The 15,186-nt window shown below is 35.6% G+C and overlaps 1 long non-coding RNA gene across 2 annotated transcripts in view; it reads left to right on the forward strand.

Annotated features, from left to right (window-relative positions):
- The first annotated feature begins 5,159 nt into the window (after positions 1-5,159).
- LOC137204465 (uncharacterized) overlaps positions 5,160-15,186 on the forward strand; it is a 248,106-nt gene continuing 238,079 nt past the window's right edge. The window contains exon 1 of one of the 2 annotated variants that reach the window (XR_010933639.1): positions 5,160-5,269. This is a non-coding gene — a long non-coding RNA (uncharacterized lncRNA). The remainder of the gene's footprint in view (positions 5,270-15,186) is intronic. The other variant, XR_010933640.1, reaches the window with a different exon arrangement.

Consider the following 15,186-nt stretch of genomic DNA (forward strand, 5'->3'; position numbering starts at 1 on the left):
TCTCCCACAGCTACAGTGAGCAACCTGGCTTCCAACATCCATCATCTAATTACTTAATTGTTCAGTTCCAGTATATATGTACAGCAGTATCAAAATTACTGATATCCTCATGAGAATCAACTTTACCAACACACAGTGCTTATGTAACAGTTTATTTTGCCTAGAGTCTTTTAGACTTCATTCATTTCCAGACTTACTTAGGTCTTCTTTTCCCCCCAGCCCCTGCAGTGAGTTGCTTCATACATTTGTAATAGTTATATTTATTTCATACATTCATGATATAATTAGTTTTATCACATTCTGCATTCCATCCAGGAATACCCTGACCGCCAAATAGGTTTTTAAAAAAATTTTCATACAGTAAGGTTCACTCATTATGTTATAAAGTTCTATTCATTTTGACAAATGTGTGCTATCATATATCTGCCATTATAGTATCATACAGATAGTTATACCATCTTAAAAAGGTGCTTAATGTGTTCAAACCTCACCTAACGCCCTTCCTGCCTCAACCCCCTGGAAACCATTGATGTTTTTACCATTGCTATAGTTTTGACTTTTCCAGAATGTCATATAATTGGTGTTTTCTTTCTTTATAAGCATAATTATTAGCTTACATTTATTAAGTATTCACCAGGTGGTTGTCCCTATGTTATGTGCTCTTCAGGTACCATCTTTTTTTGGTTCTCAGACCATGTGATGGCAGTACAATTTTCATCCTTAATTACTGGTGTGGAAGCACAGGATGGCTAAATACTACTCCTAAATTTGTATACAGCTAATAAGAGATCTTGTCAGTTTGACAAGGGCTATTTGACTCTGAAACATGTACCCAACCAATATGTTATGCTGCTAAATTCATACTCAGAACTGAGAAAATAAGAAACAGGATGCCTGCTTCAAAATGCTCCTTCATTTTGACAGTTCTGTGCACAAAACAATGGGGCTTATTTAAAACTTCAAACATGCATTGCTTTAATAGAAAAGCACATTTATACTAAAAAGGAAGGAAGGACAGTAGAAGAAAGGGGGGAGAAAGGAAGGAAATCATATCAAGTCCAGGAACAGGATCAGTGACTCTATTAGATTCTACTAAAAGCCATACGTTTCCCCCTGAAGGTGCATGGGAGTGACCGTTCTGCTGGCTCAGAGCATCCCTCAAGTTCCACCCATCTGGAAAAAGTAAGTTCAGAGGGACATATTTATTTATGCCTTTTTCCCTAAAGGGGACTGCAGTGTTCGACAGGAACATAGCAAATGTTTAATGTTTTAGCTCTGTATGTTCTTTGGTAATGTGGCTATTAATATAGATTCCTAACTATGATTCATGTCATGTTTTTGTCTTCTTCCAAAACCTCAATAAGAATCTTCCACCATGCTTCCCATCAGACCCCTTAAAGTTAGACATTAGATGAATTATTAACTGTTGTTAAAATAAAACACTTTTTTGATATTTGAGACTGTTTTAATGTGAATTTAACTATGTACTGACGGGTAAACAATCCATTCTGAGTATTTAGATGTGTCTTAGATGCCTAGAATAAAAAAATTTTAATGATTATTTAGGAATCAGATGTCTGTTTTCTGGAAGAAAGGAAAGCATTCTTTCCAGAAAAAATATTAACCTTCTTTTAGCAAATGGTGGCAACGTGTTAGGTTGTACAAATTTATTTGCGAATTTTCCCTGTGAGGCTATAAAAACACAGGTGAAATTTCGATCTAGCTATTTTTATCATGAACTGGCTCTATCAATATGGTACCCAATGAAAGAAAGTGTTGGGAATTGCCTTATTCATTAGCAAGAAGCTTAGATTTATTCTAAGATTTCTTGAAGATACTTATTATTTTCCTAGGGCTGTAACAAAGTACCACAAACTGGGTGGCTTAGCTTAAACAAGAGGAATTTATTGTCTCACAGTTCTGGAGGGTAAACATTTACGATCAAGGGGTCAATAGGGTTGGTTCCTTCTGAGGGCTGTCAAGTAGACTATGTTTCAGGCTTCTCTCCTAGGTTTTGGTGATTTGTGACAATTTTTGACATTCCTTGCCTTGTAGACGTATCACCTTAATCTCTGCCTTTATCTTTACATAGCATTCTTCCTTCATATAGTCTTCCCTCTGCAGATGTCTCTCTGTCCAAATTTCCTTTTGGTAAAAGGCCAACAGTTATATTGAATTAGGGCCCATCTTAATGACCTTGTTTTAACTTGATTACCTCTGTAAAGACCCTACTTCCAAATAAGGTTACATTCTGAGTACTGGAGGTAAATATAAGTGATATTGAAGATCTAAATGAAGGTCATTGTATTAGTTCATCAGACTGACTATGTGGTCGAAATGCAAACTACATGAAGTTGATTTAGAAGATTTAGTGCCATTCCAGGCACATATTAATAGCCAAGGGTTAGAAGATGAAAAAGACATAATCTGTAACCATATGGTTCTTTGTGGGAAAGACACCCATTAAAATACTTTGTACTATATGGTAAATCATAAGAAAAAGTTCTGGCCAGAAGGAGAGAGGGATGAGGTGATTTTTTCAAGGTTAAGTAAGTTATCTAGCTAAACGAGGAATGGCGGTCAAAGTAGAGGACTTATTATCAGGAAAGGCACAGAGGTGAGAAATGTAAGGTATGTCCATGGAAATGCCACAGTTCAGTACTATTACTAAGATGTAAAATAAGAAATGGAGAATAATAGATTCAAAAATGCTGATTAATGGTTGCATTTGGAAGAAAAGAGGGATACAGCATTTTATTACACTTGCTGGATTTTATACTTTATTTAGGATTTTTGTATTTATGTTCATGGTAGATATTGTTCTTTATTTTTTTTTTCTCATACTATTTTTGTTTAGCTTTTTATTTTAATCAAATTATACTAGACTCATAAAATAATTTATTTGGATAGTTCCTGCTTTTAAAAATTATTTAGAAGAGTTTGTAAGACTGGAATTATCCATTCTTAAATTTTGGTAGAATTACCTGTGACACCATCCACGCTTTTGATCTGGGAAGTTTTTATATTTCTAATTCAATTTCTTTGGTGTGTCTAGGCCTATTTAAGTTTCTGTTTCTTCTTGATCAATTTTGTTTGTTCCTTTTATCTATGTTTTCAAATGTATTAACATAAAGTTCATTGCATCTTATCTCCTTTTTAATCTCTGTTGTATCTCTAATTGTGTTCCCTTTGTCATTTCAAAAGGTGTTTACTTTTGCCTTGCCTCTGTTTTCTTGATCACCCTTGCCAGAGGTTTGTCAATTTTATTTGTCTTTTCAAAGAACGAAGTTGGCTGTGTTGATGTTCCCATCATATGTTGCATTACATTTCCTCAGGTTTTCCTTTTCTTTTTATTATTTTCTTCCTTCTGCTTCTTTGTGTTTCTTCTGTTCTCTTTGTATCATTCAGGGTTGAATTGCTTAGATTGTTTATTTTCAGCCTTTCTTATTTTCTACTGTCTGGACACAGTTCCAGTTTTACATTTATTATGTTGTTATTTGATCAATGACTCCCATTTTAGACTATATGCTTCCTTAATTTGGAGACCATTTCAGTTTTTTATTGTAGTTTCATATCTAACAGTTTGCATAGTGCCTGACTCATAATAGTGGCTCAGTGAAAATGTGCTGAACGGGTGAATGTTTAGTATGATTTGTAAACTGCGCCACACTATACACATTATTAATATATTTATCTGAGCTGAAGATAGTCCAGTAGCTTGGAGTGTATGAGAATATCAATGCAACTGTCCAAGAAAAGTTATAGACCAATATTTTTGAGAGATATTTTCATTTATAACCTAAGGGAATAAAAATATCTTCATGCAAACACTTTCTGAACTGCTGAGTGTTACAAAAACAGGAAAGTCAGTCATCAAAAGTGTTTATGAAGTCAACCTGAAGACTATCATTGCCTTTATGCTTCAGTGAAGTGTATGTGAAGGAGTTCTTTATCAATAGGATTGTGATGCAATTTTAAATTTTAACACAGTAACAAGAAATTTTCCTTAATTTCTGTCAAAAGATAAATATTTGGAGTCAGATCTAAGTTCAAATGCCAGCTGTGTTCCCTAGCTACCTCTGCAACTTCAGGCAAGTGACTTTACCCCTCTGAGCTTCAGTTCTCCGATGCAGAAAATGGGGATAAAAGTACTTCCCTCTCTCCCTGTATTGTTGTGAGGATTAAATGAGATAATGGATGTAAAGTGCTTACCATAGTGTCTGGCACATGGCAGGTACTCAGTAAATATTGTTAGTGTTGTTGCTGCTATTACATGCGTGACATGTATGTCTTATGCTTCTTATACCTAATGCCCGACACATTGTAACCCTAGTGGCTAGCCTGAGCATGGTTGCAGAATTGAACTAACATCCTCATGTTGATGATGGTAGATGATTAAAAAAAAAAAAGGAGCTACGGAAGAAAGGAATTCAGGCTTTGTAATTGTCAGCCACAAGCTTCAAATTCAGGTTGAAAGAATGTAATGGATAAAGAATATTTCGAGATGTCTTCTACACAGGGAGATGGAGTTAACCATTAAAACTGAGGCATTAGCAAAAATATTCAGGGAAATAAGGATGAACATGTGCAATAAAAAGGTGATCTTTTCTATTGTTTGGGTAAAAATAGGCACGCTCATTGCGAAAACTTGTCATCTAAAATTGCTTTCATACAAACAGCTCTGTGGGACCTTTTTATAATGCCTGTAATGAGAAAACTGGATTGGAATCATGCTATTATGAATGTATTCATAACAGATAATGTATAACATTACTTGACTTCTGGAATGACACAATGTGGGGAATAATTAACTATATTACAGTGTGACTCTCTTCTGCTTGGATCATGTAGATCTGTTATATCAGAAGGTCAGTGGCAATGCTACTTCTATTGAAGGATTTTCATTTCTTTCAAAAAAATAGAAAATGACTTTCAATAACGACATAAATATAAAAATCTGCATTTACTATAGCTAGTATAAGACATTTTTTGCATCAATTACTGTTGTAATTTAGGCTGAATAATGCCAGCTATTTTGCTACTCTGCTGAAGTCCTCTTTTTTGAGCCTACAATGAACCTGTAATACTTATGGAAAGAGTTACCATAGCAACCTATATTGATGTCACAAGCTCAGGCTTCTGACTTCATTGCATAATGCAGTAGCAACTGGATTTGCAGCAGAAACACCCTGCTAAAGAACAAGTATCTTGGTTCACAGCAAAGAGGACAAAGGAAAACAGCAAGTTCTAGGGGGTTGAATGCTGGATTGTGAGTTAGAATGTCTGAGTTATTATTTTAATCCTCCTTCTCACTTGTTGCTTTGTTTTGAGTAATTGTGTTTACATGTGTGCACTGAGGTTTGAAGCAAGAAATCTATCTATGGGGTAGGCATAGAAGAGAAAACTCATTATTTAATGTTTTAGCATTTGGTAGACAGCTTAATAAAGCTAAAGCACCCTAAAAATAACTTGGAAAGAAATAAATTATTAATGCCTTGTAGTAGATGAACTAGCTCAGAAAGATAAAGAAGACACTTGGAAATAAAAAAGCATGTGGCTAGGGTTTTTTCATTTTATTTTTTGAAATAGTAATGGGTAAACGTCAAGGTTGATGTCCTAATCTTAATTGTAGTACGAATGTAAAGAACTCTTACATAAATATGTCAATATTATATAGCTATATCTATTTAAAGATGTCTTTATATGTTCAGAGTAAGAGTAATCTGTATCTACTTGTGAGTATGATGCTTCTTATGTTTATACTGTATACATTAAATCATAACTGTTTCTTAATTTTACCATGCAAATATTTATCCTCATTAGAAAACAACTGAATATGGGAAATGGCTTTGCTAATTTAAAATGAAATTTCAAAAATCCTGGTGATATCTTTTTTAGGATGGCCTAATCTTTCCATTGCAGCCTATAACCTGTTCATTATGTCAATTGGTCTAGCTTTTTTTTTTTTTGTACACTAAATTTTAGAATTGAGATACAAGTATTTTGAAATTTAAAAAGGCATTTAAACTAATAAACTTCCTCACCAGAAACTAAGGTGGAATCATGATAGAGCTTTTTATTTCCTCTAAGGTAACAAGCTAGAACATTTTGATGGAACTATGGCCCTTCCACCCCCTCCATCCATAAGGTTCAAAATCATTCCAAAATATCAGCAGAAATTTATCATGCTACAAAACATCATTAACTAAATTCCATGTTAAAAACCAACAGAAAGACACAAATAAATTGTTAAGTCTTACCGAACTTTTAAGTTACTGCTGAAAATGTAGAGCAAAGTAGAAATGGTGGCCATGTTTTCGATAAGCACTTAAATGCAACTGAGCTTCACATCATATTTGTAGCATGAGCCATTTGTAGGACTCTCAAAGTCTTGAAAAATCTTTATAAAACCAGAATTTAGTATACAGTGTTTGTATAGAATATATAAGGATAAAAACTAATTCTTTCATCGTAGGCTATGTCTATCAGACTAGCTAATGTGATGTTTCTTTTATTCTGGGAAATAACCTTTTTGTGTGTTGGTGTGAATTTAATTCAACAGATATTTATTGACTTTATTGACCCAAAAAGATCTTGAATAGACATAGTGAAATTTTGTAAAAAAAAAAAAAAAAAAAAAAGGCAGGTTAGTCTCCAAATTATTTTCCCCAGTTTAAGCAAAGAGAACAAGTAGTATTGGTTACCTTCTGAACTCTACTTTGTTCCTTGCCCTGAATTCACTATTTCTTAAGTACAGCCCCTATAAATAGCAGAGACTAAACATATGAAAAATCACAATGTCAAAGAATTATAACTATAGAAAGAGCTTTAGTTAGTTCATTTTTATCAAACTGAGGTCTGATAGATTTAAATAACTTTCCCAAAGTTAATTAGTGGAAGAATCCAAACCTCAAACAACTGCTTGTTCTACCGCATCAGATTGTACCCATCCTGCCTGATGGCTTTAATCCAGAGTTTCCTCTTCGATATATAGTCTGATACGTAGTCCTTTTTTTTTCAGTTGAGGTATAATTGACATATAACATTATATTACTTTCTTGTGTACAACATAATGATTCAATATTTGTATATATTGCAAAATGATCACCACAATAAGTCTAGTTAGCATCCAAGCCCTTTTTTTCCTTAATTAAAAAAAAATGTTTTATGTCTTTTTTTCCCTTGGCAAATATCACTAGAGATTAGAGACAAATTTTATTAGTCTTTTCAAAGAACCAACTTTTGGCATTATTACTCTCATTATCTTTTGCTGTGTAACAACCTTGAAAATTTATTGGCTTATAACAACCACCATTTTATTATCTCATGATTTTGTGGGTCAGGAATTCAGGGATGGTTTTCCTGGCTCATTCTCTTGCGTCACATGGTATTGACTAGGTTTACCTGGTGGTATTATTGGTTCTTGGTCTGGTCTGGAGAGTCCAAGATTGCTTCACTCACATGCCTGATGCCTTGGCAAGGAGAACTAGAGGGCTGAGCTCTGCCAGGTTTCTCCCTCTATCCATGTATCACAGGGCTGCTCCACATGGCCTCTCCAATGGAGTATTTATACTTCTTACATTGCAGCTTGGAATGCTAAGAATGTTCTATGGGAAGTGGAAATTGCATGTCCTCTTAAAGGCTAGACGTAGAGCTGGCAAAGCATCCCTTCTGCCATACTCTTGGTCAGAGTCGTTGCACAGCAAAGATTTAAGGGAAGGGGAAATAGACCCCTCCTATCAATGGGATGAGTGTCAAAGAATTGGAGCTATGTATTCCATCACATTGATCCCATGTTATATTTTAGTTTCCTATTTCAGTAGTCCCTTCTTGCTTTAAATTTCTTCCTTCTGTTTTCTGTTTATAGTCTATCATTCTACCCCCTACCCAATTTCTTAAGTTGGATGTTTAAATCATTAATTTCCACAGTTTGTTCTAATATAAGCACTAAAGTGTAAAGTTTTCCTCAAATTACTGCTTTCATTGCTTTTCAAAGTAACACTACGTTGGTATTTTGCTCTTTGTTCAGTTACAAGTATTTTCAGTGTTCCATTATCATTTCTTCTGTGGTCTATGAGTTATTTGGAAGCGTGGTTTTAGAATTTCAATCATATGGGGTCTTAATAATATACCCACTTGAGACTTAACAGATTTATCTATTGAATGCAATGTATGATCCTTATTTGGATCCTGACTTGAACAAACTAAGAAAACATATAAGATAATCAAGGAAATATGAACACTGACTGGATATTTGAGGAATTTTATGTATTTTAAAATATATATAATGCTATTATGATACTGTTAAAGAAAAAAGTCCTTCCTTTATAGAGTTACAAATATTTATGGATGAATTTGCTTCAGAAAAATTCAGATGGGAGTGGATGTATAGATGATAAAAGATTGACTACGAGTTGAATAATCATTGAAGCTAGATGAAGGATACATGAGCATTCAACATATACTACTCCATTTACTCTTGCATGTGTTAGAAATTTTTCATGAGAAGATGTTAAAAATTCATCTCTTTAAATAATGATTTCTGATTTAACTGCTTGTGGCTAGAGAATGCAATATATATACAAGTACACAAAAACGCAGGCCACACAGACTATTTATATTCTCTCTGTATAATGTAGAACATATATATATATTCACATACATAGTATGTAAGATGAGTCTTGCTTTATGGATTAATGTATTCAATTTTGATAAATGTATCGTGTGCTTGAGAAGAAATCTATCTATCTGTCTTCATTAAATCAAGTTTGGCAGTCCAAAATATTCATATTTTTATAGACTTTTTTCTGCTTGAACTATCAATAATTGAAAAAGGTGTGTTTCATTCTTATATTATCATGATGATTATCAATTTTTCTCTGGAGTTCTTGAATGTTTTGCATTGTGTAATTTGAGATAGGACCATATTACATACCTAGTTGTTAAATCTTACTGTAATTTGAAACTTTAGGTAGTATCACTTGTTCTTCCTAATAATTTTTTTTATCTTAAAGACTCTTTTTATATTATTAATATAGCTCTCCCCAGCTTTCTCTGGGCTATTATTTGTTGGACATATCTTTCAACAATTTTCTCTTTATATTTTAGGTGTGTCTAATGTAGAATTTTTACGTTTAGCCTTAAAATTTCTGTCTTTAACTGGCAAGTTTGGTCTATATATCAATACATAAGTACTGTGATTAGTGATATATATTTACTTATTTCTATGATTTTCATTTATACTTTCTGTTTGTTTTTTTGTATGCTTCTTCCTCCCTCCCTCTCCCTCTTTCTTTTTTTCTTTCTCTTTCCTTTTTTCTTTCTCTTTCTTTCAAATTTGCTTGTTTTATTATCCAGTTATCTTACTCTACTGATTAGAAATGATATATTCTAACTTATTTTCTTTTATAATTTTGACATTTTAAGGGGGTGTCCACTAACTTAACAATGACTAAATTTAATCAACCATTTATACCCTCACCTTTCTGAACAATACAAGGGTTCTGGAACAATTATTCCAATCATCTCTTCTGACTTCCATGCTATTATTACTCTTTAAGTTCTATCATTTAACTTCCCAAATTAGACATTTTATTTATTATTTTATAAGACACAGTTTATATAGATTTATCTATATGTTTACCAATTTCTGCTCACCTTTCTTCTTAGATCTTCTTTCTGGGATTTTTTTTTTTTCAGAAGTATATCTTTCAGAAATTTCTTATGAAAGTATACTGTTTTTCTCTCAGATTTTGTTCATCTAAAAATGCTTGAAATATGTTTAATTCACTCTCAATCCTGAAGAAATTTTGATGGATACAAAATAGTAGGTTGAGAATTATTTTCTTGAAATAATTTCTTGAAGACATAATTCTATGGCTACTGGCTTTTATTGTGGCTATTGAAAGCCTGCCTTTAGATAGTTATCATTTCTTTGCAGAAGAAATGACTATTTTTTAGATCTCTTAAGCTGTGGTGTTCTGAACTTTTACTACAATATGTGTAGGTATGGATATCTTTCATATATCTTTCAGAATCTTCCATCAGTTCTGAAAAATTCTCAAACATTATGTCTTTGAATATTTCCTCTCCTCCATTCTTTCTATTACTACTTTATGAGACCTTCTCATTCAGTTCTTCAAGTCTATTTATCTTTTAATTTCATATATTGCATTTCCTTTTCTCTGTCTGCTTCATTCTGTGTACTTCCTTTAGGGTAATCTTTTAATTTCCTAATTCTGTCTTCAGCTTTATCTAAGTTGTTAGTTTACTTATAGAGAAACTTTATAATTGCAATGATTATGTTTTCATTCTAAAAACTGTATTTTTAACAGTAGCTTGATCTTTTAAAAATAATTTCATCTTGGCTGTTTCCTTTTTTGAATTTATTATTTCTTTCAGTATTTTAGAATTATTTCATATTTTATCATTTTTTTAATATCTTTATTGGAGTATAATTGCTTCACAATGTTGTGTTAGTTTCTGCTGTACAACAAAGTGAATCAGCTATATGTATACATATATCCCCATATGCCCTCCCTCTTGCATCTCCCTCCCACCCTCCCTATCCCACCCCTCTAGGTGGTCACAAAGCCCTGAGCTGATCTCCCCGTGCTATGCAGCAGCTTCCCACTAGCCATCCGTTTTACATTTGGAAGGGTATATATGTCAATGCTACATTCTCACTTCATCCCATTTATAGATGGTAATTCTACAATTTGAAGTTATGGGGGTGGTTTTAAATATGTTGTATATTTTTTCTGCTTATTCATTGCTGTGGTAAACATTCTCCTTGTGGGTTTACTCAGTTTTTATGATGACTTCATAATCTATGGAAATCCTTGGGGTTATAATCGAAATACGTTCCTCTAAGGACGATTGAGTTTGGTTTGCCTGGATTCCCTGGTTGCTGCTGACCTAGGTCCATCCATTTTGTTCAGCATCAAGGGTCTCATTCTAATGTTGGACTTTTAGATTCTGTTCACCCAACCCTGAGTCATGCTTAGTATCTCAGTACCAGCATTTCCCTCATAGTAACCCCAGATTTTATTTTATTTTATTTTATTATTTATTTATTTTTTTGCGGTACGTGGCCTCTCAGTGTTGTGGCCTCTCCCGTTGCGGAGCACAGGCTCTGGATGCACAGGCTCAACGGCCATGGCTCACAGGCCCAGCTGCTCCACGGCATATGGGATCTTCCCGGACCGGGGCACGAACCCGTGTCCCCTCCATCGGCAGGCGGACTCTCAACCACTGCGCCACCAGGGAAGCCCCAGATTTTATTTTTTCTTGCTCCTCTCCTCTCCACCTTCAACTCATGGTGCTCTCTCTCTCTCGCTGGTAGTATATCCCTGAGGTTTTTCCTTACTTTCTTCTGGATCCAGAAGAATATTTTCAAGATTGTGGGCTATAGTCTATCCAATAACCAGATATATTTTAGCCTTTGTGTCTTATCCAAATTATCTGGACATACTACTTTTTCCACCCTTCTGTTGGTTGATTTGAATTGTGGTCATTGTTTCCCTTTATCTGGTCTGGCATGGACCATAGTTTATAAAAATTGTCAAATTTTCCAACTTTTAAGGGAAAACTCAATATTTTCGAACACTGATACATATTTTACCCTTAAAACTTTTTTCTTTGGTCATTTCGATAGTTTTAGGAGTATAGACTTGTTGAACAAATAACACAAAGTAGTGTTCTTCGAGTTGGAAGTCCATACATTGTGTTTTAAGGATAAGCCTTGAGGGTGAAATTCTAGTGAAAAATAGCATAAAAGATGAAACTGAGTTTAATGTTGACGGATTGATGAAGGAGGGGAGTCACTTAATGTTACATTTATCAAAAAAGGAAAAGTTATTAACTTTTCTGGTAGAAGAGAAAATGATGTGATGAAAACTGTTGGAGAAAGATAGCAATTATGAATAATATGAATTGAGTTAAGAAGATACCGAGATGAGAGAATACAGATTAGAAGCCCCCTTTTTTTCCAATTGATCAAAGATAATGGCAAAGGGCTGAATTAAAATAATGACTAGGAGTTGGAAAGGAAAGCTATTCTCTGAGAGATTTCATAAGTATTGGTAGCATCTAAGAAGGGGTTGATGGAGAAAGAAGGAAGCAACATGTTAGTAACAATAACAGTGATACTGTCGGTTATCCAAGGATATAATCCTGAAGGCTTAGTATTATTTTGATGTCATTGAGAATAAAAACAAGTTGCTAAGTATCTTTATAGTAGTCTTGAAAGACTACTATAAAGTAGTAGAGCATCGTTTGGGATGAGAAAGCTTGGGTTTCATACTAACTCTGCCACTTTTTAACTTTGTGACCTATGGAAATTTACTCAACCTTCTTTGGATCTTAGTTTCCTCATATGGAAACTGAGATAATGAGAGCCTTGTGGAGTTATTTTTAAGGTTAAACATGTATAAAAAGTTTGTAACACAGTGAGTGGGGAAGGTCACTGAATTACTCAACCAGGAGTCTTGGCTGAGTCTTAGCTGAGGCTTGAATATACTACTGGATGGAGTTAGGTGGATGCCCAGCATCTAGCTACATCCTCTGATTTGCAGGGTGTCCCTGAGTCCATTGGGAAGGAACTTGAAACAACTCTCCATTTATGAGCGCATAGAGAATTATGAAAAAGACTTGAGGTCTTGCCACTTACCAGGTATGGGCTACAGAAGGAGAAATTATTAAAGTGGTATGAGCAAGATCATGGGATGCAAGAAAAAAAGTTATAATTTCATTTGTATGGAAGGTCCAGCTGAAGTTAGATGTGGTATTTTCTAGCTGTGCTTGTTAGATCAGGAACAGAATGGGGAAAACAGACAGTGTGGTCTGTTAATGTTGGAACTGGCACATTTATGCCTTTATGTGTACTATAAAAGGATTAGTTAAATGCAGGAATAGAAGTATTTATTATAATAATTAACCACGGGCTGCTGACTGGGTAGAGAGGCATGAAATAAGGAAGGCCAGAAAAGGAATGAAGGACCGTGATGAAGGAAGAACAATGAGGGAAAAGAGCATGCCAGAAGTGAGATGACAGAATAGGACATGTGATGGTCAGGGAGAGGCATTTCAAGAGGCTTCTGAAGGGGAAGCAGTTAAGAGATATGGCAAGGTTTAAGGTGTGGTTTATTGTTCGCTACAGGGAGTGGAAGATACTAGTGTTGATGCGGTTGAGAAAATGCTAGATGATTCTTGTCCCGACTGCAGGGAAGGATTGGGTGCAGAGGAGTTAAACTCAAGGAGAAAAGTGGGAGTAAAGTTTTATTTGTCATTTAGCAAAAAGTATATTAAGCTCCTACTATGTGGTAGGCCCTGTTCCAGGTACTGGGTTACAATGACAAATAAATGAATACAATTCCTCCTCCCTCCCCTGCTGAATGGATCGATTAGACCCTCATGGCTGCCCTGCTACCTTCTCTCTTTATGACACAGTCTGCTAATTAGCTTCACCTATTATTTTGTATTTCCAGTTCCCTAGAGAGGAATTCAGTTTGTGTAGCTCATCTTTTCAGACAAGGTCTAGAGTCTTGCTTACTGGCTTAGGCAGTAGATTGGCAGCCTTTCTGTTAGATGTTCATCCCTGTTCAATCTTCCCCTACAAAATGGGGAGAGTTACCTGGTACAGGTACAGGTCATGTCCCCTCAGCAGGGGCAGGTGTTTTAGCCTGAGTATCCCAGAAAGCAGAGCCTGATACAAGAATTTATGCTACTGTTTTTCTGAAGGGAGGCAAGAATGAGTATAAAGGAACCAAGGTAGGGAAGGAGGGAAAGCTAATTGGAAGGTGTGTTGCTGAACTAGTAGCACTAATTAAGCCTGCTTCCTGTCATTGGACTGTCCTGTGAAAGGACATCTCAGGACTATAGATAGTTGAGGAGAAAGGGGAAGTATTTATCTATTCTTCCTGTCAGCCGTTGGTTAAAGGTTTGCTCTGCTGGGATAGGACTTCCCTGAAACTCCAGAATGCATCTGTGGATACTAAGCAAGACCACTCACACCTCAGTGTCAACAAGAAAGTCCTAAGTTGATGAGAGGCACGTGGCATGGCCTTCAAGTAAGGCATTGCCAGGTTCTGCCTGAATCAAATCATTCCAAACTCATGCAGAGCTGGTTAATGGTTAATGCAGCAGCAGTTGAGACAAAAGACAAAAAGACACATGAGGCTGAGAGGCTGTGGTTGATATGTAAGAAAGCAATGAGGGATATTGTTAGTTAGGGATGTGAGAAATTGGCCAGTGATGGAGATAACAGAGTCTGGAGTTTTCAGATATGAGAAGGTCTATGCTCAAAAGAGTAAATGTTGGAATGGCTTAAGAAGAGAGGGATGTGGTAATATTGAGTCAATGTTCCCATGGGTCCCTTAGCCTTACTTTCCCAGCAGTAGGAAAGGTGGGCAGATCTACTAAGATGGGAAGGCACCATAGCTATTTGAGGACCCAAAACATTTAAGTGGAGGAATTCCTCATTTCTGTAGCCTAGATCTTTTCAGACCTTATCTTTTGGTCCAGGTGAGGGCATTTGGGCATCAGTCATGTTCTAGGTATTGGGTTAAGCGCTTTACATAGTTTAACTCATTAAAAATTTATAACTGTAAAGAATTATTATCCCTAATGTACAGAGGAAGAAACTGAGACCCTGAAGTCTAAGTGATTTACTCAGCTAATAAAGGATTGGAATGCAGGTAAGTCTAACTGTAAATAAGGCCTGTCCTCTTTCCAGCTCACAATATCTGTCCTTTAATTTTCAGACTCTCTGGTCTTATCAGGGTTTCTTGCGGTTGACTTTGGTGCCCTTTGAAGGACTAGGGGAGTTCATGTCTTTTTACCCTTGTATGAGAAGTCTTTCCTGAGGGCCCATGAATTCTAAGGCTGAACCATTCCCATAGCATCGCCCAAAGTGAAATTAAGTGGTGGTACCAGAAAGGAGGCTGTGCCCTGCAATAGTTGCTCAGCTACACTTTCCTTGGTATCTATTTGGACTACATAAAAATTTTTTTTTTTTTTTTTGCGGTACGCGGGCCTCTCACTGTTGTTGCGGCCTCTCCCGTTGCGGAGCACAGGCTACGGATGCGCAGGCTCAGCGGCCATGACTCATGGGCCCAGCCGCTCCGCGGCATGTGGAATCTTCCCGGACCGGGACACGAACCCGTGTTCCCTGCATCGGCAGGCGGA

The sequence above is a fragment of the Pseudorca crassidens genome, chromosome 13 (assembly GCF_039906515.1).
Source record: "Pseudorca crassidens isolate mPseCra1 chromosome 13, mPseCra1.hap1, whole genome shotgun sequence".
Lineage (NCBI taxonomy): Eukaryota > Metazoa > Chordata > Mammalia > Artiodactyla > Delphinidae > Pseudorca > Pseudorca crassidens.